Source organism: Thrips palmi, unplaced genomic scaffold (assembly GCF_012932325.1).
Source record: "Thrips palmi isolate BJ-2018 unplaced genomic scaffold, TpBJ-2018v1 HiC_scaffold_10, whole genome shotgun sequence".
In the NCBI taxonomy this organism is placed as follows: Eukaryota; Metazoa; Arthropoda; class Insecta; order Thysanoptera; family Thripidae; genus Thrips; species Thrips palmi.
The window spans coordinates 8199929-8226895 of record NW_023144621.1 but is presented as its reverse complement, the minus strand read 5'-3'; the positions used below and the strand labels follow the sequence as shown (position 1 = coordinate 8226895).

Sequence of the window (26967 nt, the reverse complement as noted above, 5' to 3'; positions counted from 1 at the left end):
CGGCCAAATAAGACGCCACTTCGTTTAATTCCGATGCGGCGGTGCGGCGACGGCGGCAGCGTGCGAAACACCTCAGCCTGCCGCCGCCTGCCGCCGCCCGCCGCCGCCACCCGATCGGAAAACACAAACTCAGCCCTCCGCCGACGGGAATCAAGTTGGGGGTCGACGGGGAGCTCGGAGGGATGGTCGAGGTGGCGCGGCACGGCGCGGCAGGGGATCGGCGCGCGGCCCTCCAGGGTGACAGCGCCCTTCAGCCCTGCGGTGCCATTTAGTTAGTAGTGAGTTGGTGCGGCCAAGTCCTGCGGCCGAGGCAGCCGAGCCCTGCGGCCCGCCGTGCAATCGATAGCTGTGAAGGGCCTGGTAGGACGTGGGGCGTGGCAGGCGGTAGGGCAGGGCCCCGAGACCCTTTCGACCCGACGGCGACCCTTCCTGTTTATCGCTTACTTTGGCGGCTCGTCACGGCAGCTGCCTCTGACGGGGGCCTCGTGACGGGTCGGCCGCGCCGGGGCCCTCCAAGCACGTCGATATCATGCTCGGCCGCCTCCACCTGCCCCCTCGGCCCCCTCGGCCCCCGGGCCCGGCCTTCACCGCGACCCGCGCGCCGCACTGGCGTACTATGCGGTGCAGCGGGGCTGCAGCCGAGCCTGGCGGCCGGCCTGACGGGCAGGGGTAGCGGCGGCAGGGCCGGGCGGGGCACACTAAGTGCCCCCCATCCCCGTGGTGACAGGGCGACGGCAGCGACATGGTTCGGCCATCACGACCGCCACCGTGTAACAGACCGAGCAGGTCAATTTTAATTCCAGGCTCCGACCGGGCAGCCAATCGGCAGCGATTCCGAGCGTCGCTCTGCCTCTCTCGCACTCTACGGCCGGGGCAGTCACACGCCGTGCGGTACCCGTCTGCAGGCGGACGGGCGGGCGGCGCCTCCAAGTGGAGTCCCTCCGCGGTGGGCACGCCGCCAAACGTCTTTCGCGGGTATGATACACTGGCGGGGCGGGGCGAGGCGTGCATCCGGACGGGCGGTTCGCGTTCTGAGCGCGGCGGGGCGGGGCGCGGCGACAGATGCAAGGGAGTGGGCGACAAAGCCGCCTTGTGTCGAGGGCGCCAAGCCTTGCCGAGCCCTGCCTCGAGCAGGCGGCCCAGTGCGTGGCGCTGGAGGGCGGCCTTTGTCCCGGACACCCGGATGCAGTGAACATGAACACGGCCCCGAACTTCCACTCGCCGCCGCGGACGTCTGCTGGCGCGGACACAGCTGCAAAAACGCGGCAGTGCAGTGCAGGGCAGGCCCTTTGTGGCAGTGACTGCCCTCGCCCTGCCCGCCCTGCTGCAAGTTTCAAGGGCCCGAACAATGTGCGGCGCGGCGGCGCGGCGATCCCTCCGCCCGGCCGGCATCGGCCCGATCACCGGCATTGGCCGCCGGGCCACCAACTTGCGGTGATTAACAAGTTTAACGAACTGCGCGCCGGAGTCCGAGGCTGGACGGGGCGAGGGATCGCCACCGACGTCCTCCGGGTGCTGGGCCGCCGTAACAAGGGAGTGCCCCGCGCCCAGCAGTCGGACCACCCGCAAACTCAGGCTGCTTCAGGCCGATTCCGAACCGTCGCTCTGTCTCTCTCGCACCCCTGCGGAACGCCCCATGAGCGCGAGAGAGACAGAGCGACGGTTCGGAATCAGCATCTGCAGCAGCCCCGCCGTGCTGATACTTGCATTTTTAATTAGAGCCGCTCGCTGCAGCCAGGACGAGCGAGCAAGACAAAGCCGGCTCTTGACCACTTGAAAAGCGCGTTTGAGGTGGGCGGGGCGGGGCGGGGCGGAGCACTTGCAACCCCCGCGGGCGCCCGGTTCCACCGCTTCCGCCGACAAATCGCGTCGAAAGAGGCGGCGGCCTGACGGCGTCGCGGTGCTCCTCGCCACCCTAATGGCAATGCCAATGCCGCCAGCCTTTTACGATGTAGTCCCACTCCGAAAGGAGCTCTGTCTCTCTCGCACCCCAGCGGAACGCCCAATGAGCGCGCGAGAGAGAAAGAGACATAGTGAAGAGAGCACCGCACGCACTGTTCGGAATGAGCGTGCCGGGGCACAGCCGAGGGCACAGCGCCCAACACCCTGCGACGCGCCGCGACGGGCAGCCTTGATTACGCGCCGCATCGCAACGCCCCAACGCCTATAATGGGACTGTCTCCAGCAGAAGTCTAAGGGCAGGAAGGGAAAGAAAATGGGGCGCGCCGGCCGGGGCTGGCGGGGCCACAGCCCAACCCCCTCGCACATTCCCCTCTCCCCGCCCCGCGCGTGCCGCTCGGCACAGGCAGTGCCGCAGTCTGGTTCAAAAAGTGATTTCGTCACTGTCTCTCGCACCCCTACGCTACCTGGGTGCGAGAGAGACAAAGCGACTATCGACAGCAGCCTGAGGTCCGGTCGACCGTTGGCCGTCAGCCGTCAGGATGAAGCAGGTGTTGGAGAGCACCCCGCACGCCCCCGTCTCGCGCCGTGCAGGCAGGCAGGCAGGCAGGCAGGCCGGACAGGCGAGGCTGGCAGCCAGCCGCACGGACCAAGCCGCGTCATAGATTAGTGTGCACAGCGATCCATCAGCACGCCATGCTGGCCGTGCCGGCCGTGCTGGCCGTGATGAGAGATAGCGAAAAGAAGAGGGTGCTGCTGCTGCACGTTTACACTAATTTGAATACGCGAGTTTAACGGCGGCTCTGATTAAATGCGGGAGACGCTGCGCAAAACGGGGAGGGAAATCCCTCGAGCTCCCCCGCCCCGCCCCGCCCCGCCCCGCCCCGCCCGGTACTTGAACTCTGGCGGGGCTGTCATAACAGGAAATTTTGCAGTTTTGTATGCCAGAGTGCTTTGGGGCGTATTGGCTCAGCGTAGGTACGTACGGGCCCCACTGCTACGTCAAGTCACCGGTCTCCAGCGTTTTCCGAAGAGAATCGTTACGGATTCTGCCACCAGCACTAACAGTGTGGCAACCAACCCAAGTGCGGTGGAACGGATACAACGGCAGCGTTCGAAGCAAACGCAAACTTTCGGGCACCAGAAGCGCTAATAGGTTCTCCCAGTGCATGACAACGGCCACCCCGCCCCCGCGACGGTCTAAGTGGCTGCTGTACTCACACCAGCGCCACCCCCGCCCTGCCCGCCGCCATCTCCGGCGCCGCCGCGGCCGCAGTTTCCTCGGCAATCTCACGATCTGCAGATTTGTCTTGTTGCTCTCCGCGGCGACGCGGCGACGCGGCCATGGAGCGCTCTGCAGTAGTTCTTCCTCGAAAGCCACTTCTCTGGCCGCGCGCCGCGCATTGAGCCGCCCGCGTTATCATCATCCCCTGCCGCCTGAAGGATCGCTCTGTCTCTCTCGCACCCTTGCGGAACACCCCGTGAGTGCGACAGAGACAGCGCGACGGAACGATGCCCCGGACTGAGACGGCTGGCGCCGCCGGGCCGTCTGCCAGCGAGTCCGTTGGCCGGGGCGGCGGGGCGGGGACGGCACCGAGGCTCATCCCTTGCTGCTAGCAGGAGCTCCTTCTCCACCCGATTCATTACACCTGTGTGTTCGCCACACCGAGGGTATTATCAGCAATACAGAGGTAGCTTTCGTTTCTGAGAGAAAGCAGCAATCCAATTTGTAGAAAGGTAAGAAACCGACATCTTTCCGTGAAAAACTTGCATCTCTGCGCGTTGCCCGGGCGATGACTACCATGATTTGAGTTAATCATTCAAGAACAAATTTGCCGATATACGGTTAATTGATTTGTGTTTTGCGATGAATGCCCCTTCTGCTCTGTGGAGGACGGCGGCTCTCGGACTCCTGAACGCGCGACCCTTCGCCCGCACACGAGGGGATAATTAAATATCGACGCGCTGGCCCGGAGTGGCCCGGGGCGGCCCGGGGCAAGCAGAAGCAGCAGCAGGGCTCCGCCAATGAAGCACGACATCATCAAAATAATTGGAGCACGTCAACAAACCCCAAGGATCAGTTCCCTGATTTCGCGCGCGTGTCCGTTTCCCGGAATGTAGTGGCTGTTTGTTCCACCTTGGCGGAGTATCCTGCCTGCACCCAGTGCTGCCCATGGTGCTGCCAACGCGGGGAAGTCCAAACAGCCAGTCGGTAAGTTAGTTAGTTCCGCAGCGGCCGAAGCTCCAACCCGCAGCAGTGGAGTGGATCCGCCTCGACTCTTTCACGCGAATAAAGCCTGGACAAACAGACGGGCCAAAGTTCGGCGCATCAGAAAGCAAGCATCCTCACTAGCAGCGCCCGAGTCCGCGGAGGGCTGCTGCCGGCTGCTGCGGACGGAAGCTGAGCTGTGCGGACGGGGTGCCACTTCCCTGTTGCAAGTGTGTGTATGTATGTTTGAGTGAGAGTGTGTGAGTGAAGCGCGAAATTCACTGGAAGTTTTTTTTTTAGTGTGCAGCCAGCCAAGCTGTGACTGTGTTTACGGCACATAATATCATCCCCGAACTAAGGCCCCACCTCACCCGCTGCGTCTTTCTCACACTCGGAGTGTGTCGTGTGCCTCGCGAGGGTGCCAGAGAGACAGAGCGACACAGCCTGGTGCTGCATATCGCGCTGCGCTGCAACTCGCCGCCGTAGTTCTTCTCTCCGTGTCTGTAGCCGCGGCAGACGAGCCCAGCCCAGCCACGTCGAGGAGGGGGAGGAGGCTGCCGCTCACTCACTGCCGGCGACACAAAAGAACACGGCGTGCGTGGATTTCCCGGTCGCGCGCGGGAATTTTTGTTTGTTCTCCGCAATAGTGAAAAGGAACAACTTCCTTTGGCGCCATTATTAATACTACCGCCATGTTGCAGCGGGCTTAATTAAAACGAGAGGGGCGGTGCCCCCTCTCCCTTCCACCATGCTTCCACACCTGTGCGAGGGGGGGAGGGGTACCACCGAGAACCGAGCCAAAGAAGCCGAAGAAAGTCTAATTAGTGCCGAACCAGGAATTTCTTCCTCTTCCTGGTGCCCGCGCGTCTCCGGCTGGGTTCATTCAATATTTTCCAGGCCGCTCGTTCTTTTTCGCCCCTTTTTGTACTGCAGTGCCGCGCTGCCGCGGTCCTTGCCGCTCCGCGCAAATAAGTGCCTGGAAGCCACCCGCCGCAGGAGCTGATTTGAATAATACTCCGGGCACAATAAACAAAAAAGTTGGCGAGTTGGAAACCTTTATATTTCTCGCACAGGCTTAGAAAGAAGTCTGAAAAAGTCGATTTTTCAGGGGATCCGCCAGGACTTGCCCGGAAGGAGGACACGCGGGGGCTGCAGGCCCTTGGCTTGGCCGCCAGGCCCGGACTATACGCAGGTGCGTTGGCGTAATTGAACCGGCAGTGTATCAACGCGAAATAAACAGCCGATGTAATGAGCAGCGGGGCAAATTGGCAAAACTAATTGGCTGTAGTGTCACGTGGCCCCGCCCCAAACTCACTCGTCTCATCGGCCGGGTCGGCAGGCCGACACAGAGACAAAAGCGGGGCGCTTCGGCGACGACACGCCACTCGCCGCTCCATGGACCCCTCCTCGTGTTTCCAGCCAAACTGGCCCACAAACACTCAAACTTTTCCGTGACACGGCCGGGACGAGCGAACACGCGCATTAACCGCAGGGAGCGGCACTGCCTCCGCCCCGCCCCGCCGGCCCGCGCCGCACGGACGAACAGAAGGCCGTCATCAACTTTGTCGACTTTGTCCATTCACTGGCTCGCCGAGGCACGGCGTAGCACGGCGTAGCACGGCGTAGCACGGCGTAGCACGGCGTAGCACGGCGTAGCACGGCGTAGCACGGCGTAGCACGGCGTAGCACGGCGTAGCACGGCGTGGCGCGGCGGGCCTTTGCGACAAGCCACAGCCCCGTCCCTGTTGGCGTCGATTGGCGCGAATAATAAGACACCCTCACACCGGTGGGCGGGGCCAGCGGGGCGGGGGCGGAGGACAATGGCGGCGGTGGAAAATTATTTGGGCCGCCGAAAGAACAGAGCAGCCACTTACAGCGGTTGGCTGCCTCCGAAGCGGGCCGGACTTTTTGTTCGGAACAGGGGAAGGAGGAAGGATGTCGACAGCCACCGGCTAGCGTAGCTACACTGGAAGGGTGCGGGGGCGGCAGCGGCACCACCACCACGACCGCGACGACACCGGGCCTGACAAGGATCCGCGCCCGGCCTGTCACACTGCAAGCTCATTCCCAACAGGGCCTCGTCCCTCTGTCTCTCTCGCACTCGCGGGCGTCCCGAAGGGGTGCGACAGAGAGGGAGCGGCGCTCGGAATCAGTGTGCCGGACCGCTGCCTGCGGCGCTGCGGCCCTCTGCTCTGCTCAACTTGAACCAACTTGTCCACCCCGCCGCGCCGGACCACCCTGGCCGTTGTCCACCCTCCTGTGAGAGTGTGTGTATGTGTGTGTGTCCAGAAGGTGCCGCACGCCGGGCTGATCATCGTCTGCTTTATTGAGCCACTCGACGCCCAAGCCCTCCACACGGAATCCAATAACACTCCACCAACTCGAGGCGTGGCGTCGCGGGTCCGCCTTTCGGGTCCGCCTTTCGGGTCCGCCTTTCGGGTCCGCCTTTCGGGTCCGCCTTTCGGGTCCGCCTTTCGGGTCCGCCTTTCGGGTCCGCCTTTCGGGTCCGCCTTTCGGGTCCGCCTTTCGGGTCCGCCTTTCGGGTCCGCCTTTCGGGTCCGCCTTTCGGGTCCGCCACCACCGCGGCGACAACAACGAGGCAGTCGGGGTGGCCGAGCGACCGCCGTGCCGATCCGATCCATTCCAGGGCACCGCCTCCCAACTTCCTTCCACCCAATAAACTTTCCGGCGGCGGGGCGGGTTGGACCCGGCCGCTTTGAAGACCTCGATGGCCATCGGTAACGAAATGAGAATAATGAGAACGCAACGCGGCAACAATGTCACCGGGGCGTCGGGAACGTCACGACAAACGGGACGCGGCCACGGCGAGCCATCTCCGGACACAATGTAACAGATGGGGCGCGGCGCCATGGGGCACGCGGCACGCCGTTCGGAAAAGCGGAGTGGTTGTCCTCGCCGCTGTCGCCACCGCAGCTGTCGCGACTGCAGCCCGTGCATCCCGCATCTGCCGGCCGCGCGCGCCACGCTGCAAAAACAGGACGCAGCGGCCGCGTGTCGGGCGACAGTGGGCGACGGCCTCTCACCCCGCGGTCGGAGGGCGGCTAGGCTGTGGCTGCCAGCCGGCCTGCCTGCCAGCCTGCCTGGGCGGCAGCGGAGTGCGTTTCGGCCGGTTTACGCTACGCGGGCAACCACTGCACGGCCGCGCAGCCGGGCCACGCTTTTCAGGCGGAGTGTATACGTGTACGTGCGTGAGAGTGCGAGTGTGTGCGTGCGCGCGCAGCACGGCGATTTAGCGCCATCACGCAGCCGAGCCACGCACCAGGTCGGCGCGTCAGTTCCATGAACGCGTACGCCACGGCAACACCACCAGCCTGCTGCTGCTTGCTGCACCGTCCGCGCCAACAACAACAGCACCACCACCACCAACAACAACAACAATGGCCGCAGGAATCTCTGGTGATTGTCCTGCCAATCGCAACGCGGCGCGCGGCCCGACCGACCGTGCGTGTCATTCACTGCGCCAAACACGGCGGCGGGCCTGCCGCTGGAGGACGACATCCTCGTCGTCGAGCTCGTCGTCCTGCTGCACGGCGGCACGCGCTTCCCGGAGGACGATGAGGTAGATCAGGCGCGTGTGCTACCTGATTCCGAACAGCGCTTTCGTCCCTCTATCTCTCTCGCCCCCCTTCGGGACGCCCCACGAGTGCGAGAGAGACACAGCGACGCAGCCTGCTGGTGGCGGCGCCGCGCATAGTTTGGTTCCGAGCGGCCTGCAGCCCTGTGCCGCTGGCTCCGTCCAGAGGCACGGCCCGGGCACGGCCGCAACCAGAAGGCCGCGCGCCGCGCATTAATGGCAGGAAAAAGAAAACTCAACACTCACACACACAGACGCCGCACGCACACCGAGACACGTGTGAACATTTTGGCACGGCGGCTGCTGACTGCGCCCGTCCTTGCCGCCCATCGCGCTGAGCGCAAAACGATACGACTGCACGCGCGGCACGTCCAGAGGCACTACACCGTGCGTGGCGTGGCGTGGCCGCTCCGCCGCTTCGGGCAGTAAAAGCGCCGCGGTCGCGCCCAGGTCGCCGAGTAGGCGCGGTGCGACCGACGGGGGCCTCAAAGGCCTCTGTTATGGGCGCTACCAAACACTACCAAAAGCACGCCCCAACGCCGCGAATCCGTGCCGAGCCGAGCCGAGCTAGGGGTTCGCGGGCAGTGTATATCCCGTGTGCATTGGCAAGCCAGCCAGCCAGCCAGGCAGCCAGCCGGTGGAGGGCTTATAAGCACGGCGGTGTGCGCTACGCGCTACGTACGCCGGCTGGAATGTTAGCAGGTGTGAACCGCCGGCCGAATGCCGCCACGGTCTTTCGTCCGTCGCTCTCCCTCGCACTCGCCCCGTCCCGCACGGGTGCGAGAGAGACAGAGCGACGAGATCCCTCGTTCGGAATGAGGCTAGGCCGCTCTGCGCCGCTCTGCGTCCGTCCGAAAATAAACGGGCGAGTGCCCCTCGGCTCGGCAGCCTCGCTCCAGTGCCGGTATGCCGCGCGCCGCGCCCAAATACGTGCACGCGCCGCCGGAGTCATCAATCCATCCCCATGCCGCCAGGCCGCCATCTAGGAGGCCAGGTACTCCGACCGATTAGTCCCCCCCCCTCTCCCTCTCTCTCGATCTCAGTTCCTGTGACCACGAATCACAGGAGGCAATACAAAAAACCGCTTACGCTAACGTGAACTTAAAACGAGGAAATTTTTGTCTAATTCGTATTTTTTGCATCGTCAGCTAAAAAGATAATGCAACTTTTTTGTTGGTGTTGTATTTATTCTTTTGAGAAATTTTACCTTTGTCTCAGCTCTCCAGTCCAGACAGTCCACGCACATTACCGCGAGCATGACGTCGGCCAGAGGAAACTCCGCCGCGGCGGCCGTGAACGGTTTACGGACAAACTTTGGGCCAGACCGCGCGAAGAGAGTCGTACCGCGACGCCTCATGTTTTCTGCGGCTGCCCGCAAGAGACCGGGCACCGCGCGCCGCGCCTCGCTGTGGCTGTGTTCGCGCTCCGCGCAGCGCGGCTGGTGTTAATGAGCCGAGTTTCAGGTAAAAACGCGGCGGCCAGCTGTGGCGGACCCAGCGGGCTGGATCCAGGCAGTGCTTTCGCCGCTCTGTCCCTCTCGCACCCGTCTGAAACGCTCCACGAGTGCGAGAGAGATGGAGCGACGCAGCTCTGTTCGGAAGCAGACGACTGAGAGCACGTCCCGTGATATATCTCAAGGCAGGCCCAAAGCACACCTTAAAGCCCGCCCGCTGCTCGCCAGGCCAGGGCAGGCGTATTGCAAGTAGTTTGCCCACCACTCGGACTGGCCATCTATCAAGAGGGCCCCCATGATCAAGGCCGCACACACACGCGGACACACACAGGCGCGCCGGGTACATTAGGCGAGGCAATGACAAAGACCGTGACCAACGAGCCTCGTATTGGCCCGGGCGTACGCAAACCACTCGTTGGGCGGCACACGGCAGGCACGGCACGGCACGGCACGGCAGGCAGGGCGCCTCGAGGCGTGCCGATCGCAGGCCCCGTCCTGTACAGCAACGCTGTACCTGGCGCACCCGGTGTACCTAGGCCTCGGGGCGTAACCAGCGGGCTGGCAGCAGGAAGCACGCGAAGCAGGCGAAGCACGCTTGGCCCAAGTCAAGGTCAATCGAATTGCAGACAAGACGCATCCACTACCCGGCAAAGCAAAGGACGGCGTCGACCTCCTGGCCGTTGTGTGTGGGAGTTGTGGAGCGATACGCCCCGTCAAGCCGCCGGGCGAACGGCCGCCGTCCTTGGCCGGGCCGATGTTGACGTCCGGAAGGCGCCCGGCCCGCCGCGCGGCCCGCCCTGCCATGACAGCCGCCGGCCGCGGAATTACAGTGCAGCACGTCGCCGTCGTCCGGCACAGGGCAGAGTCCGCGCGCCGTCCGCGTTCGGCCGCCAGGCTGGACCCGAAACGGCCCATTGACGGCATCGCAGGCGCCGGCCAGGCCGCCAACAGGTGTCCCAAGTCCCGTCCCAGGAGGAGCAGGGCCGAGCAGGGCCGAGCAGGGACGAGGTGACGGTGACCTCTTCGCGCTCCTAAACGACGTCGTGGTGTGCGAGGAACCGCTGCCGACCTTTGAGACCGAAAACCTTTTCCGCACTTGCCGCACCAATGCCCGGCCCTCGGCCCGGCCCCTTCCGAACGGCCGCTGTCTGCTCGCACGCACGGGGAGAGACGAACGCAGTGCACGCCCACGCGCGTGGCGGCGCGAGGCCGCCTCATCAGCACGCGGCACTCACCACTCACCTTTCACTGGAGGGGACGAGTCATCCAGGCAGAGAGCGCAGCCTGGCAGTCTGCAACAGAGAGAGAAAGAGAGCCGTGAGCACGTGTCATCTGGAGCGACGGCGAGGGGCTGGGCTAGGCTGGGCCGCCCGGGCAGTAGGCAACCCGGCGACACCCGTGCGTGGAGCGCGTTAGGGCTGCCTACCTGCCGGGCGGCCAGCCGCCAGCAGCGACCGCAGCCATCCTGATCCTGGCCAAGTGGAGCCCAAGGTGAAGGCTGCGCGCTGCGCGCTGCGCCGTACGAGTCTGGGCCGCGGGCCGGGTCGGCCTCCGCGCCTCGAGCAGCCTCGCTGGAGCAGCAGGCCGCCAGGCTGCCGCATGGTGCCTGCCGCAGGCAAAGCATCCCACACTCTGCGAAAAACAAACCCCGTGCCTTTCCCACGCCGCGAGAAAACGGCGCGAGGCAGCCCGGCGCAGCCCGGCCGCCCGCGGTTTGTTATTTAACCGCTCCTTTACTTGCAACCGGAGCGACGCCTCGCCGTCTGTCTAACGCATTTCTACGTCCACGTGCATCCTTGCGCTGATTGCATCGCTCCGCAAACGGCGGGGCAAGGCCGGCGCACGAGAGCAGCGGCGTAGCGCAGTGGTCAGCGTGCTGACCTGCGGAACTAGAGGACCCTGGTTCAACTACCAGCACTTTCGGATTATGATTTTTATTTTTAGCAGAAAATCTTGATCAGTCAGCTTGGACTCCCGATCGTAGCGACCTCTAAACGCTCTAACGTTCAAAATTGATAAAATCCTATTTCCTGTTTTATTTTATTTTTGAAAACCATAGCAGAGAAAATATATTTTTTTCTTGTTGTTTTTTTGGTAAGTCGGGTCTAATAGACCCTCTGTCTCTTCAAATTTAATCAGGTCACGTTCGTCACGAATAATTCGAGTCAAGGGAGGCTCGGCTTCTGAGCTTCCGTCATAGCTTCCGGATAGAGAAGGGTTCAGGGGGGATGTCGCAAAATTTGCCTATTTACAGGGGTGAAGTGCGAGTCTTTTCTTACCTTTCAGGTGGCTCTGCCGCCTATACGGTGCCTCCCTATCCAACGGCCTACCTCTCCCCCTGGATCCGCGCCTGCTTCCAGGGCGCTGCTGGTCCTCCGGGCCACTGCCTAGCCTCCAGCGGGCCTCCAGCGGGCCTCCAGGCTTCCAGAGGGACGGCAGCGCACTGTCCAATCCCCGAGCCGCGCTCTACTTGACACGAATCCCCTCGAGGACGGACCGCTTCTTGACATTGACAGCGCCCCCCCCTCCCCCCTCTCCTGCCCGTTCCGCGGCGTCACAGCGGAAAGTTCATCAGCCGCTCGTCGCGGACGTCGAGGCCCTCGCCGATTTGCAGGGCAAACGCCACCAGCATCGCGCTGGACTGGCACTGCCAGTGCAGACGCACCAGCGCGAGTTCGCGGATTGCGTCATCGACACTGGGAGACTGTATTAGGTTTAGCCGCGAACCCAGAGGAAGTGGAGCTAGCCGCGCAAAAGCCAAAGGGGTCATAGAAGCCAAAGCAAAACGGCAGAAGGACAAAGGCCACAGCCAAAGCGAGCCCTTCGGGCCCGTCAGCGGCATAGCGCCAGCTGCGCAACGTCCCTCGGCTGTCGCGGAATGGCTGGCTGCTTGTGTGCAGCACTGCAGCTGTTGTTTTCCTCCGATCCCCGCCACATTTCTCGCCGCGCACCCCTCCTGCACCATCCTGCCGCCCCTGCCGCCCCTTCGACGGCTAATCACCTCCTCAGAAGGCGTGGCACCGCCTGGAGGCGGATTCCGCACCGTCGCTCCGTCTCTCTCACGCGCAAGCGGCACCAGCGGTGCGCCGCACGAGTGCGATAGAGACAGAGCGACGACAGCGAGCGGCGCACCGACCTCCCCGCGACAATGACGCTGTAATGAGGAGGGGGAGGGGGGGCGGAGAAGCGCACCGACGACAACACGACAACACAACCGCCGGCGCGGCCGCCGCAGGTGCACACCTGCAGGCCTGCAGCGCGAGGTTCGCGGTGCGCGGTGCGCGAGGTCTAGGACGAGGTCTTCGGCGACGTGAGCCCCACGCCCGCGTCGCGCGCATCACATCGTAAAGCACGGCGGCGGTGTTGTCATCGGGTCGCGGCGTGACGCCGTGACGCCGTCGCCAGGGTGATGGGCGCGAGGCGGCGAGGCAACGCGCCGATGTGGAGCACGGCCACCGTGAGGACGGCGGGGACGACGCGGTGCTCCAGGCGTGTGGCGGTCGCCGGGGGCCGTCCGTAATCCAATTACTTCCGCCACTTGCCGCTCGCCGGCGCCGCAGACTGTCGCGAACCAGCTATCGAATCCGGCGACGGCAGTCGCCAACTTTCGGCGGGGCCGGAGAGATGGACGAGTACGGACGTGCCGCGAGACAAAAGCCAGGTTGGGCTGTGTGGCGTGTGTGAGCTCGTCATCCAGTCGAGCGATTCCGCCTCGCTCTGTCTCTCTCGCACCCCTATGGCAGCATTGCTCGACAATCCCCCGGTCCTGGTGTCCGGACTGTCCGGACTGGTGTCCGCGCCGCGCCAAGTGTCTTGTCAGCGGGGCCCTCCCATTGTGGCTGGCTGGCGGGCTGGCTGGCTGGCTGGCTGGCTGGGTCCAGCCGCTGGACGGGATCAAGCGCTGTTAACGCTGCGGGCGACGTGCGCCGCCACGAGTTAAGCTGATGGGCCCTCAGATTGACGGGCCAAACGGGGTCGGCCGGGATGGCCAAGGACACGCCGCGCCGCCGCCCCGCTGTGCGTTGCCGCTGTGCGGTGCCGCACGCCGCAGTGCCCGGCAGTGCCCGGCGAAGCGACGATCCGATTACTCTGATGAGTCAATCGCAAAGCTGCTGCCACGCAGCGGGGCGGGGCGGGGAGGACTGGCGCCGACCCGGGCTGACCCGAGAGGTGTCTAGCCGCCGATGCGCCAAAGACCCACCTCGACCCACCGCGGCAAACAGGTTCACCCGGCGGCAGGCCGCGGCAGGCAGCCCCGCTGCGCCGCTACGGCCGACGACCCCGGCTAGAACCTCCGGACCTCCGGACCTCCAGGACGAGCAGCGCGCCGACCGGAGCCCTTCACCGCGGCCACCGTAAGCGCGTCAGCGGCACAGGGCAGACATGTTTACGATAACCACAAACACGAAGCCGAAGCAGTCGGGCTTTCCGTCGTCGTCGCTTCGAAACCGTCGGTTTCCCCGAGTTATCGGAGACGGACTCCAGACTGTTCTCGCCGCTCTCGCCGCGCTGGTGGCGGCGTCCTCAAGGAGTCCTTCGCGGACGTCACCGGGACCGCGCCGCCGTGCGACACCCGACCGCGCTGACCACCACAATGGCGGCGAAATATAACGAACCGCCGAAAAACGATATCGGGTTGCCGATGCTGCGCGCTGCGGTGTCCACAGTCCACGTCCACGCGGCACGCCGCGGCACGCACAAGGGCCGACGCACACCACGGCTGCGGTGCGGCCGCGTCTGCCATATATTTTCCAGCCGCTTTTCCCGCAGGCCGAGCCAGCCGGCCAGCCAGGCAGCCAGGCAGCCGGCGACGCGGCCAGCAGGTGTGCTCGTTCCCGTGCCTCGGCAATAAGCCCCTTGTTCGGGTGCACACACACACACACACACACACACACACGCATCCTCTTGGCGCGGGGTCGGGGTGCCGGCAACCCCGCGGCACCGGTCACCCCGCGAAAGCAGCGCACCGCGGTCTCCAATCAGCCGTGCCGAGCCCCGGCCAGAGCCCCGGCCAGGGCCCCAACGCCAAACACACGGAGGATGTCCCGCGCCAGCACACCCTCTCTCTCCCTTCTCTCTCTCTCTCTCTCTCTCTCTCTCTCTCTCTCTCTCTCTCTCTCTCTCTCTCTCTCTCTCTCACACACACACACACGTCGGCGAATTAAACTTGTCCTGCTGAGTACCGGCAGGTCAAACCGGGCCGGAGTTTCAGAGCCGCATATCCATATCAAAGCCTGCACCCTTTCTGGCTGAGGGGCTCCACGAGAAACTCCATGAGGGCACTTGCAGCGCAGCTTGAACTTGATGAAAGCAGCGCACCCTGGGCCTGCGGTTTCGGGTCCGGGCCCGGGCCGTCCCAGCGTCCCATGTGCCGCCAGGCTGCGCCAAGGGAACCGCCTGGCGGGTAGGCATCCACGCCCGGCACGCACGCGCGATTGCGCGAGGGCTTGCCTACCCGCCGGGCGGCCTGCCACTTGCAGTGCAGTGCACTGCCAACTGCTCTTCGTGCGGCGCAAAAGGATTGCGTGTTTCGCGATGCCCAAAGCCCACCCGCCAAATCGGCCAAAGCGGCCGTCCAGCCGTGACGAATCAGAGAGTCGCGGAGTCCGAAGTCCGGCCGCCGCTGCGACGCCAGGCGACGCCAGGCGACGCCATGCAGAGCCTGCTGGCAAGCCCGGGCCGAAACTGCACGCCTGCTGCGTCACGTCACCACGTGACGTGTCCTTGACCCTTGCCCTGCACTGTCAAGGCTCCCCCCGCCCCGCCCCGTCCCACGTTGCACGCGCCCAAAGCCCTGAAGCCCGCCAAGGTGCCATCACCGGCACTGCCCCGCGCCCCACCCCGCCCCGCCCCGCCGCCCCGCCCAGCCGAGTCTGTGCACAACGCGACGCCGTGCCCGTGTCCTGGGCACGTGAGCTCGTGAGCAGCCCCCCTCCCCTCCCCCCTTCTAGGCAGCCGCAGAAGTTGTGCAGGTGTCCGCCCCTGGCAGTGGAGTGGACTAGCGTCGCTCGGCACGGCAAATGAGACGCCGAAAACGAGCACAGCACTCCGGACACTGGGCTGGACTTCGCTTCGTCGCTGTCTCTCTCGCGCCATGGGACGCACCACGAGTGCGAGAGAGACAGCGCTCCGAAAGCACTGTCCGGACGGAATCAGTCCCCAGGCCAACTACTCGATGACAATGGGAGCGACCGGCCGGCACCGTCGACGACGCCCGGCCGAGCCGAATCCGGCGACCGGCAAAGTCACGACACGACGCCGTTCGACACACTTGGCAGTGGAGCGCGTCCTTGGTGTGACCTTGACGCGTCCTTGGCGCGTCCTTTGCGCGTCCTTGGCGGGCGCTGCAACCCGCGTGACAAAACGCTTCAGGCGACGCCGACGCCGACGTCGTCTTGCGTCAGTGGCGGCGTCCTTATGGCATTTGTGCCGTGAAAAACGGACGAGGAGCGGGGAAGAGGGGGGCGATCATACTCTCCCTCTCACACACATACACAAGCGCGGCACGCTCGCGGCAAAGAGATTGAATTATTAACACTTGACTGCGACGGGGCCACATGAGTGGCCCACACTTATTCCACAATGGCGACGGGTCCACATGCGTGGTCCCACCGGTCCTAGAGCCATTTCGGATCATGTTTGGTCATTGGGACCACCACCTTTCTCGCCTGGGACCACAAGACCCTCACCGGCAACACTCGCGCGTCGCGGCTGGATCGGGTGCAAAGTGGGGCCACACGCGTGGCCCCACCGCCCCGTAGGAAAGTTCACCTGTGGCCCCACCGTATCTCGGCCATTTCTGGTCCGATTTCGCTCGGAGTGGGCTCAAACGATTCGTGCGGACCAGGCCAACGTCCTCCATGCCATGAAGTACGAGTCCGTAGCCCCGCGGGGCCACACGCGTGGCCCCTCCGTATCTCGGCCATTTCGTGTCGCAGACCCAGGTTGCGACCACTCGTTGAAAAGGTCTTATCATTTTGAACTCGAATCAACCATAAAAAAAATTTCTTGGACGACCCCCCTTTTCCCAGTATACAGTTTTTTGATCGATAAACTGGAAAAAAAGGGGGTCGTCCAAGAATTTTTTTTATGGTTGATTCGAGTTCAAAATGACAAGACCTTTTCAACGAGTGGTCTCAACCTGGGTCTGCGACACGAAATGGCCGAGATACGGTGGGGCCACGCGTGTGGCCCCGCGGGGCCACGGACTTAGTGTGCATGGCGTGGATGGCATAGTCCGTGCGAATCGTTTGAGCCCACTCCGAGCAAAATCGGACCAGAAATGGTCAAGATATGGTGGGGCCACGCGTGTGGCCCCGCGGGGCCACGGACTCGTACTTCATGGCGTGGAGGACGTTGGCCTGGTCCGTACGAATCGTTTGAGCCCACTCCGAGTGAAATCGGACCAGAAATGGCCAAGATACGGTGGGGCCACGCGTGTGGCCCCGCGAGATAAATATAGAAAATCCCGCAGTGGCGACGGGGCCACGTGAGTGGTCCCACCCTTCAAATTTTGAAAATCGGCCTCGCCACACGGGAATCACTGGTCCAAGACCCCGTCGCAGTCAACGTGTTAAGGAATAAATGAGAGAGACCGCGGGCGAGGCACCGCAGTAGGCCGGAGGCGGCTTTCGTGCTTTCGCAGTCCTAGGGCCTGCGTCAAGCTCCACACTCGCCGACGGCTGACGGCCGGGGAGACGCGCGGGGCGAGGAGGACGCGGCGGCGGGCAGCCCGCGGCGTCCCGGGCATCGGCAAGCGTCGGCAAGGTCGTCGCGCCGTCCGCGGCATTCCGCCATCCCGCGGTGCAAGCGCCGCCAAGAGCGGCCAAGAGCGCGGCTTCCATGTAGAGCTTTTTCTCTCGCGCCATCGCCGCCGCCATCATCGCCGTCGTCGTCGTCGCCGCCGTGGCCATCGCTCTCCGTGCAGCTCTCCGCGCCAGCCCGGCCAGCCTGGACGGCCAGCCTCCGCGGCCGCATCTTCGCGTCGAGCCATTCAACAACCGGTTTTCGCGCACATGTCTGGTGGCTCCTCCTGCCGCGGGCAAGCCGACCCGACCCGGCCTGGAGTACGCGCACACACACACACCTGCACGCACGCACATACAAACGCGCACGCACACACACGAAACAACTTACGCACCTCCACGCACATAGCTGGCATACACACATAGTCAACCGCACACACACCTACACGGATGGAAGGACGCCAAAGGATATCTGATGAAGCCGCGTGTGTCTTAAGCAGTGACCGCCCGGAGAATAATAATGAGGGAGAGGAAGAGAGAGAAAAAAAGCATCACTCGTCAAGGACGCTCGCGCGAGCGCACGAGTTTGAACGAGTGAATATATACACAAAATAATAACGAGCCCCGAGTGAGCAAGAGAGAAAGAGACAGAGAGAGCGGGCGAGGCGGTCTTCGTGAATTAATACTCGTATCGATTTACGTCCCAAACAAGACGAGCCTTATCACGCAGGGGCCGGGCAGGCCGTCGCCGAGGATCCCCGCTTCCAATAATCAAGCCAGCGCGGCACGGCACGGCACGGCAGGGCACGGCTGGTCGGCAACTAAAGTCGCTTCTGCACGACTGAGCTTCTGGCAACACAGTAATTCCCGATTGAAACGCCCCGGTGACGCTAGGTCGGGGGAGGGGAGGACGCGTAGTGGTGGTTGTTGTGGAGATCCAAATGATTGTCCGCTGAACGCGCTCAACGCCGTCCTTAAGGACAAGGGCGTGGTGGCGGTGTGGCAATGCCGCAACAAGGATCGCTTCGGGCCCGAGGCCTGGAGTCCTGGGGTCCTGGGGTCCTGGGGTCCTAGAGTCCTGGAGTCCTGGAGCCGACCGGCTCGGCTAGGGCGATACCCCGCACTGCAAATCTCCAACATCGCTGATGCCCCCCGGCCCCCGTCGGCTCTCCAGCCCAGCGATGCGATGATCTGACGAGAGAGACGGAGAGAGAGGGAGGGAGATAGAGGGAGAGGTGTGGAGTTGGGAACAATAGGAAGAAGGCCCCCCCTGGGACACATTCGCGAACTGGTGGCGTGGCGCGGCTCGGCAGGGCCCGGCGCAGCGGAAACTGGTTACACACTTACTCCTCTTCCAACATTCTAATTGCCCCCCAGTTCCAGCAGATCCAGCCAGCCAGGCCGCGCCAGGCATCCAACCTCTTTTCAGAGTCAAGGTCGGGACGCCTCCGCGGCTCCGCGGGCCTCACCTCCTCGCCTCGGTACACCGTAAAAGACAAGCGGCGAGGAAAAGGCGCCGACAAAGAAGTGGACCGGAAATTCACTGATGAATGAACGGAAGACGGGATGAAGCTTAATTCAGAACGGGCGACGGATTTGAATTTTGATGCGGATATTTGTGGGGCGTTCGTTTTTAGGGGTGTCTGCGGCATTCTTTGCTGATAACGAGGCGGCTAACGAATCGCTCCAGCCTCGGACGCCTCGGACATTAAGGCGGAGGATAACCTATCGCGGCGGACACGCGACGCTCGGCCGGAAACAGGAATAGAAAGAAAAGACGCGTTAATCCCGCCAACGCGACGTTTTTCGTCCTTCTCTTTCTTCCTCGCCGCCGCGGCGCGCTTTTAAGAAAGAGTGAGCTAGCCTCATTACGGCAGAGGCCCGCTTCGGCCGGGAAATCGGCAGTGCCTCGGCAGTGCAGTGGCGCCCTTCCACCGCGCTTGCAATAAAGCAATTTCACTTTTTTGGGGCGGACACGCTGGGCGCACGGCGCGTGGTGTCATAGCTGGATGGCCTCCGGCTAGCGTGGCTCGATTCTGAGAGTCGCTTTCGTCGCTCTGTCTCTCTCGCGCCTACGCGGGTCACCCTGTGCGTGCGAGAGAGACAGAGTGACCCTCGGAAGCAACCCGCAGGTCCGCCCCTGGGTGGCGAATCGGAAACGAGTGCCGAAAAGCACGGCGGCGACGAGGCCTGCCTCCGAAAAGGGCTCACGTCGCTCGGTCTCCGTCGCACCCGCAGGAACGCCACAGCCACGATGACGGCCCTTCGGAGCCAGACTGCAGGGCCCGACAGTGGCGTTGGCCAACGCGGCGCGCCGCGGCCGATTCGCTGGAAGCCGAATTGGCGCACTAGGTCAATGTTTTGAAGCGATAAAAGGAAACGCCGCGGCGGCAGCACAAGTGTGTGTCGCGGCAGTGAAGGTGAAGGCCACCGGCCAGGACGCCACGCCATGACGGCCGCGCCGCGCCACGCCGCGCCACGCCGCGCCACGACGAGCCATCGCAGCACCTGACAACGCGACGAACAGCATGCCGGTGATGGACATCGTCCACACAATGCTAATAACGATCATGGATGCTTTTATAGGATACTCCACGGCGCGCCTGCGGTTGGTGGCGTGAGTGTGGCTGTGTGTGTGAGTGGACACGGCCAGACAAGAGTCGACGAGTACATGGCGAGTCATTTGTGTGCCTCCGTGACAGCTTGTGTGAGCAGTCACATGATGGAGAGGTGACATTACAGTGCCGCGTGCATTTTTTTTTTCACAAGGGAGGGAAAGGCATCTCGCTGACTGACGCTCTGCTCACTCGTTATTTTGCCGCGTCGTTGTGTGAGTGCGTGTGTGACGCGCTTGTCATAGATCGCCACGCTCACGCGGCTTATTGTGTCATGCCAGTTTCATGTTTCATTCCATTTCAATTCATTTCTCGCCTTTCTGGAAAGGGGGAAAATAATGCGGATGCTCGCCTCCTGCTGCGAACAGCGCATCCCTACACCGGATACTCGGAGCCTTCTCTATCGTCACAGCGATCGTCATCACGCGCCGTCCGTTTCATTTCGTTTTCTTAAATCGCGTTCGTACACGCTTTTAAACAGACGGACAGGTAGATGGACAGACGGATGGACAGAAGGACGGACAGGCAGCCGGACAGGCGGACGGGCTTCACGTCAGCAGGACGTCGTCGCGACGCCTGCACTGCGCAGAGCGGCGCAGTCCGAGCTGAGCCACCGCCTATAGGCTCCGTCATTATTAAATTCCACTGCACGGACAGAGAGCTGCATCAGCGGTCGGTGCAGTGCAAGGGAGGGCAGGCTGGGGGGGGGGGGTCAGGACCAAACTGGGCGGTGGCGTGGCGGGGCGTGGCGGGGCGTGGTGGCGCCCGGTTTCCGAGCACATGAGCGACTCCCGGCCGCTCGGCGTGGAAGCCATTGACCTTTTCGCAACGTGGACCACAGACACCGGCGGCATGGGTTCGAATCCCGGCCGCGCCAAACGCAGCCAAACGCAGTAGCCCTTCCGGCGGGTCTGCACAACTTGGCACAACTTGGTTCAGCGGCCGACGTCGGACGCCCCGAGTTCAGGGGGTCCCCGTCTCCCTCGGGACCCACGCGGCCGTCAGAAACACTGATCCGGCTCGACGGGGGCCTCGCCAATCTATGAATCCGTTTAGCGGCACGAAGCGCCGCGAAGCACCGGGTAAATGGATGTTATCTCGGGGACCGCGAGGCGTGGCGTGGCGCGGGGCGTGGCGGTGCGGGGCCCGCGAGGCACTGCCACTGCCAGGTCTAGGCGGGCCTAGGCCGGGCCCGACTACTCTGGGCGGCGAGTTCGATGAACCTGGCGGTGACGCCCCGGCCGAAATATATCGCCACACATACACAAAGCCAGGCGAAGCCGGGCGGAGCGGGGTGGGGCGTGTCGCTAACCTCTGCGAGCCGTGGAGCCGTGGGGCCGTGGGGGCCGCCACCGTGGGGGCCGCCACCGTGGGGGCCCACCACGCCGCGTCTTCGCCGAATGACAACAACACAGGTCCGGCCAACCCGGTCCCCGGCCATCCCGCCCCACCCGTCCGGTTCACCGTTGCCGTCATCGCCGGCAGGGCTGAATCCGAGCGGGGAGGACCCTTCGCCCTGTCTCTCTCGCTGCCACACAGGGCGCCCCTCGAGTGCGAGAGAGAGCCTCCCGCTCGGAGTCATCATCGGCGGCGTCCAGCCGCTCCAGGCGCTGCGGGCCCGGCCGGCTTTTGGGCTTGGTCCAGGCTGCCCAAGCCGCCGGGCCAGGTACGCGTCGTCAACAGGTTTGGTATGCCGAAAGCTGCGGCAGTGTGCGCCAGTGTTCCATTCCGTCCGACTTGGCCGTCGGTCCGTCGGCCGTCCAAGGCGGCGAGTTCTGCGTGTTCTGCAGACCCGGTCGGCCGCCGCGCCGCGCCGCGCTCTCCGCGAGGCTGGACGGCTGGACCGAGTGCTGCAGGAGGTCGACGAACTTGCCCAGCCCCCGGCTGCCCCCGGCCTGCTGCGGAACGCTGGGCCGCGGAACGCGTCGGGACGTTCCTGTGCGTGTGTGTGTGTGTGTGTGTGTGAGCGCGAGCTATGTATGGAACTCGAAAACCACCACACTAGCCACGTGGCAGGTGCATGATGCAGCATAAGTACCGGCCTCCATTTAGCCGAGCAGCTCCGGTCGAAAAAGATATTTGTTGGGTGTCGTTTTTGGCGGTGACGGGGCTCGAACCGCAGTCCGCCACAAAAGCGTCCATCTGCATACCGCGCCACTCGCCTCGAACCATCCTCGCGGGGAGAACCGTGCTGTGCCGGGCCCTCCGCCGCTCCGCCGTGGAGCCAGGCAAGGCAGGCAAGGCAGGCAAGGCAGGCAAGGCTGCGAGCTCGTGGAAGTTTGGCGACACCCTGTGGAGCGGTCCATGGCGCCACCCGCGCCGCTCTGGTCGCGTTTAAGTAACGTGCGTGATGGGGTGAGGCGGGGCGGGGCAGGGCGGGGCGGGGCGCGGCGGGGCGGGGCGGGGCAGGGCGTTCGAGATGGATGGGACGTGAGACGGCAGCGGTCGGATCGGGCAAGGGGCTCACGTCCGTAATTAACCGCGCCGATTTCATCTCTCTTCTTTCAGCACTAATTCGCCACGCCCCGCCACGCCCCGCCACCGTGCGGCCACTGACCTTGCCCTTGGCCTTGACCTAGGCCGGGGGCGGGGTGGGGCGCCGCGGGGCCGCTGACCCCGGCGCTGGCGCGCTGGAACTGGACTCGCGGTGCGTCGCGGTGCGTCGCGGCGCGGGAGGCTGTCGGCGCTGGAGCGGGCGGCACGGCACGCGGCACAGACACCGCGGCGCCACGGCGGCGCCTGCTAGTCCGGGCCGAGAGAGTGAGGTGCGCCGCGCTCGCTGCGCGGCATGGCAGCCACGGCGACGGTCTTGGACTTCCCGCCGAAAGGCCGAAACCACGTCGCTGCTCAAGGCGTGCTGAAGACCGGGCGCCCCTTTCCTCTTTCCCTCCGAATCGCTTCACATCGCGGCTCCGAGACTCCGAGGCTCGCTCCGGAAGCGGGCAGGCCAGCAGGCCGCTGCCCCCGAGGCCGGAGGAGGCTGCCGCCGCTGCCGCCGCTGCCGGTGCATCGCGGACCGCAATGTTGATGCACTCTCCGCCGCACCGCCGCGCCAGTGGGCTCGCTCCGAACAGCGCTCCGCGTCGCCTCGTCTCTCTCGCACCCTTACGGGACGCCGCGCTAGTGCGAGAGAGCGCGTCGCTCCGGACGCGGCCTGCAGCGTCAACGACTCGTCACGGCGAGGAAGGATGTTGCATGCGGCGGGCCGGGGCCGGGCCGGGCATGCGGTCACGGAGCACGACGACGGGACAGGCCGTCCGCCCCGTCCGCCATCCGCCGCCGCGCTAAATAATTGCCACAGGTGACAACCGTTACGGCCGGGCCAGCCTGTCCGGTCCGCCGAGAAAAAGAAAACATTAGGCAGTCTGGCGGCGGGCGGTCGCGAGAGAGCCGAAGCCAAAATACGCGACGGATCGGTGTGCTGAGAGGCGCGCGGCCACGGCCAGGGCCTCGGCCACGGCCAGCCGGGCCGGCAAGGCCGGAAAAATGCGCGGCACTGTAATGTATGCACGGATGAATACGGGTCATCAATTTACCTGCGACCGCATCCACCGCACTGTATGCAGCAGGATGCGCGCGGTGTCTTTTAGCGCGTGGGGCCTCGTGAGGGATGTATATCGTTTGCCCGACCTTCTTCTCAACCCGAGGGCATAGGACTGACTTTTGAACGAACTAAGCACACATTCTAAATATTTTTTTTCCAGTGCGGGTGCCGCGCGATGGCTGGAGGGGCGAACTCCGACAAGTCCGAAACGGAGACAAAGACCGTCAAGACAGTCGCGCACACAAAGCTAGCGGGAAAGACGTCCAGGCTGCAGATGCGCCCCGGACCGCGACGCCCGCGACGCCGCGACCAGCTTGGCAGCTTGGCATGGGGCGCGGTGGAGCAGGGCGGGCCCGGCGGCCCGGGAGGACAACAATGACAAAAGCAAACACACAAACAGACGCACAACAGGTTACGTCAAACAGACCGAGTACCTGAAGGACGCGCGACGGCGCCTCGCGGCCGCGGGGTCGGCGGACCGGCCGCTGCTCTCCTCGGCGCCTCGGCGACGTGGCGGTCTCTCCTTCTCTCTCTCACGACGCTTTTACGGGGATCGTGCCCCGTCGGCCCCGCTGGCCGGCTGCAAAACGCGGAAACTTTCGAGACATTACCGGCACGCCGCCCAGACGGGCAGCCAGCCAGCCAGTCTCCAGTGGCCGCGCCGCCGCCGTGGTGACGGCAAAGTGCATCACGGAGATGATGACCCCGACGCGCGCGTGTGTCGCAGCGTGGCGGCGTGAGTGCAGCAGTTCTGTCTCTCTCGCACTCCTCGGCAGCCTTGGCCTCGAGTCGTCGTCTGGCGGCGATACCGCGACTTGACTTCTTGGACGGCGCGATACGGTAATGACACGTACCGAAACGAAACGAAACGACGCGGAATGGCAACGGCAATGGCACGGCCGTGGCTCCGCGATGGGCTTGTCCGCTTTTAGGCCTTTACGCGCGGGTGACAATTCGCTTTTAGCGCGCCACATCATCGCAACGCCGCCTCTAACGAATCAAAAGTCGAAACCCAAAAATAGAAACATGAAAATCAAAAATTTAATCTTTGGAACACTTGAAAATCAAAAACTCAAAACTTAGAAATCGCAACTCGAAAATCAAAGCTTGAAACTCGAAAATCGAAACTTGAAAATTGAAACTTGAAAATCAAAACTCGAAAACTTGAAAAACGGCAAACGCGGCAAACCCGGCGCCTCGAGGTGGCCACATCGCGGGTGCCGCTGCAGTGCTACGGTAAAGTGGCCGAGTCCAGCCGAGTCTCGGACCGGTCGACTGCAGCCCGGCCTGCAGCCCGGCCTGCAGCACGGCCTGCAGCACGGCCTGCAGCACGGCCTGCAGCACGGCCTGCGCACGGCTGCAGCACGGCTGCAGCACGGCCTGCAGCACGGCCTGCAGCACGGCCTGCATGCACGGCTGCAGCACGGCCTGCAGCAAACGGCCTGCAGCACGGCCTGCAGCACGGTGCAGCCACAGGCCTGCAGCCGGCCTGCAGCACGGCCTGCAGGCTACGGCCTCAGCACGGCCTGCAGCACGGCCTGCAGCACGGCCTGCAGCACGGCCTGCGCACGGCTGCAGCACGGCCTGCAGCACGGCCTGCAGCACGGCCTGCAGCACGGCCTGCAGCACGGCCTGCAGCACGGCCTGCAGCACGGCCTGCAGCACGGCCTGCAGCACGGCCTGCAGCACGGCCTGCAGCACGGCCTGCAGCACGGCCTGCAGCACGGCCTGCAGCACGGCCTGCAGCACGGCCTGCAGCACGCGGCGGCTTGGGCGATCGGGCAGCAGCACGTCCATAGGGGAAGTCGATGCGAGCCGAGTACGAACGACTTTTGAGAGCTTGGCGGGCGGTCATCGTCATCATCGTCGCTTTTAGGTCGCATACAGGCCTGTAGCAAGGCCTGGCAAAAATAAACCAAATTTAAAGCGACCTAAACAGTGAGATTACAAATCAATGAATCAAAATAGTTTTGTTGCGTTGTTTGTCTTGTTTTGTTTTGTTTTAGCACGCCCGCGAAGACGCCTCGCTGTGGACTGCAAATGCAACGGCGCTGCTGGACCCTTGCCATGCGTGGAAGGCAGGCGGCGGGGCCCACGCGGCGCGCAGGGGCATCCTAGCGGGGCCACCCGTCCCGGAAGCCGCGGCTGGCGCGGGGGTCGCGACGGTTCGCTGCAGCCGGTGGCAGCGCGAGCGCGGTGGCAACCTTATATTTGCCTTGCGGGGTGGCCATTTACCAGTGCGGGGCATCACCGCGGATCGCGCGCCTGCTTCCGGTGCTTCCGGTGAGGACGTGCAAAGGCCGCGACCGGCACACCCGCATCAAACAGAAACACGGTCACCACACGGCAAAAAAAAGAGTGAGAGAGAGCCGTATCAAAGGAGCGAGTGAGTGCTCAACCCACTCCCTGCGCAGGACATTAATCCACGCTCCGCGAGTGCCGGCCAGGGGCAGCCAGGGGCAGCGATGGTGACGGATGGCCGAACAGGCACCTGACCAGGAAGGCGCCTCTCACGCACGCACGCTCGCACACACGCACACACGCGCGGGAGTTGGTAATGACACTGGACACGTTCCGTATTTAAGCATCCTCTCACGTCGCGCCGCAAAACAACGCCAACACAAAAGGCGCGGACGGCGGACGGCACGGGACGGGCGTCCTTGGGGGTGGGCCTGGCAGGCCTGGCAGGCTGGTCGGGCTGTCGGTAGGCAACCTGTATGGAAACGGTCCGGAGGGGCTGACGGCCGCTGTCGCGCCACTGTCGCTCAAAAGGAGCGGGCCGGGGAGGGAAGCCCCCTCGCGAAAACACAGACAAAAAACAACAACGACAAGTTTATTTTGGCTTTCCAAATGCGACACGGTTCCCGTGTAGGCACCAGACTACCTCTGAAAAGTCGTTCCGTCTCTGTCGCGCTCATGGGGCGTGCCCCGTATTGGGTCGCGAGAGAGACGACTTTTCGGAATAACTCTGCGATGCGGGCGGCCGAGCGCGTTTCGCTCACGCTAAACCGGCCGATATAAAGGATAAAAAACCGAAACGAAACAAATGGCAGGGAGCTGTAGAAGCAATTTCAAGTACGATTCGACTTTAAACCCGGCGGCGCGATCCCGGCCGGCCAGGCCTTAGCCAGGCCGCCGGGCGCTGGGAGATCCCTTTACCCCGAATCTGAATCTGAATGCGCAGCGCAAAGAAAGGGCGCTGCGCTGGCTGCCGCCGTTTTCCCGCCACACCTGCCTTTGTTTAGCGTGGCGTGCCGGGCGTGCCGGGCCGGGTCAGGCCAGGCCGGGCCCAGCGCGGCCCAGCGCGGCCCAGCGCCCTGAGCTCCGATTGCCATTCATGGATGCCGCGCCTCGCGGTCGCAGCAGTCGCGGTGCCCTCAATCCCTCCGGGCCGGGCGACCGGGCGCGTCTCCAAGAGCCTTCTTGACCTCCAGGATTATCCCTTCGGTAACCACACGGAGGCAAGTCCGCAGCAAAAAGAAAATGGGGTGAAAAAAAAAAGTTGAACGTTTGGCAAAGGCAAGACTGATTCTCATTTTCTATTTTAAACTCTACCTTTTCCACAGTCCACTTGAAAAACCTGTGAGCTTTGAAAAAAACAGATGGAAAAAAGTGGCAAATGAATGAGCGGGTCTGCAACCTACCTCACGATCCGGGACCCGACGAAGTAACCAAATTACACCGACGTCCCCCGCACGCTCCCCGGAAATAAAAATAAAAACAAAAATTTAAAAAAAAAGTTTCGGCGCGCTCCGCTCCGAGAAATCCTCGCAATCGGGCGACGGTCAAAAACACGCGCCGGCGGCAGAGCAAATTGAATGAGAGCCGTCCGAGAGAAATCCGCGCCCTAAAGCCCCTAGCCAGGCAGGCAGGCAGGCAGGCAGGCAACCAGCCAGCCAGCCAGCTC

The 26967-nt window shown here is 63.8% G+C and overlaps 1 protein-coding gene across 1 annotated transcript in view; it reads right to left on the bottom strand.

The window, feature by feature from the left end:
• Window positions 1-26967, bottom strand: part of LOC117650973 (Ig-like and fibronectin type-III domain-containing protein 1) — a 119933-nt gene that overhangs the window by 74081 nt on the left and 18885 nt on the right. The window contains exon 2 of the mRNA XM_034394652.1: window positions 10399-10448. The gene's annotated coding sequence lies outside the window, so the exon portion shown is untranslated. The remainder of the gene's footprint in view (window positions 1-10398; window positions 10449-26967) is intronic.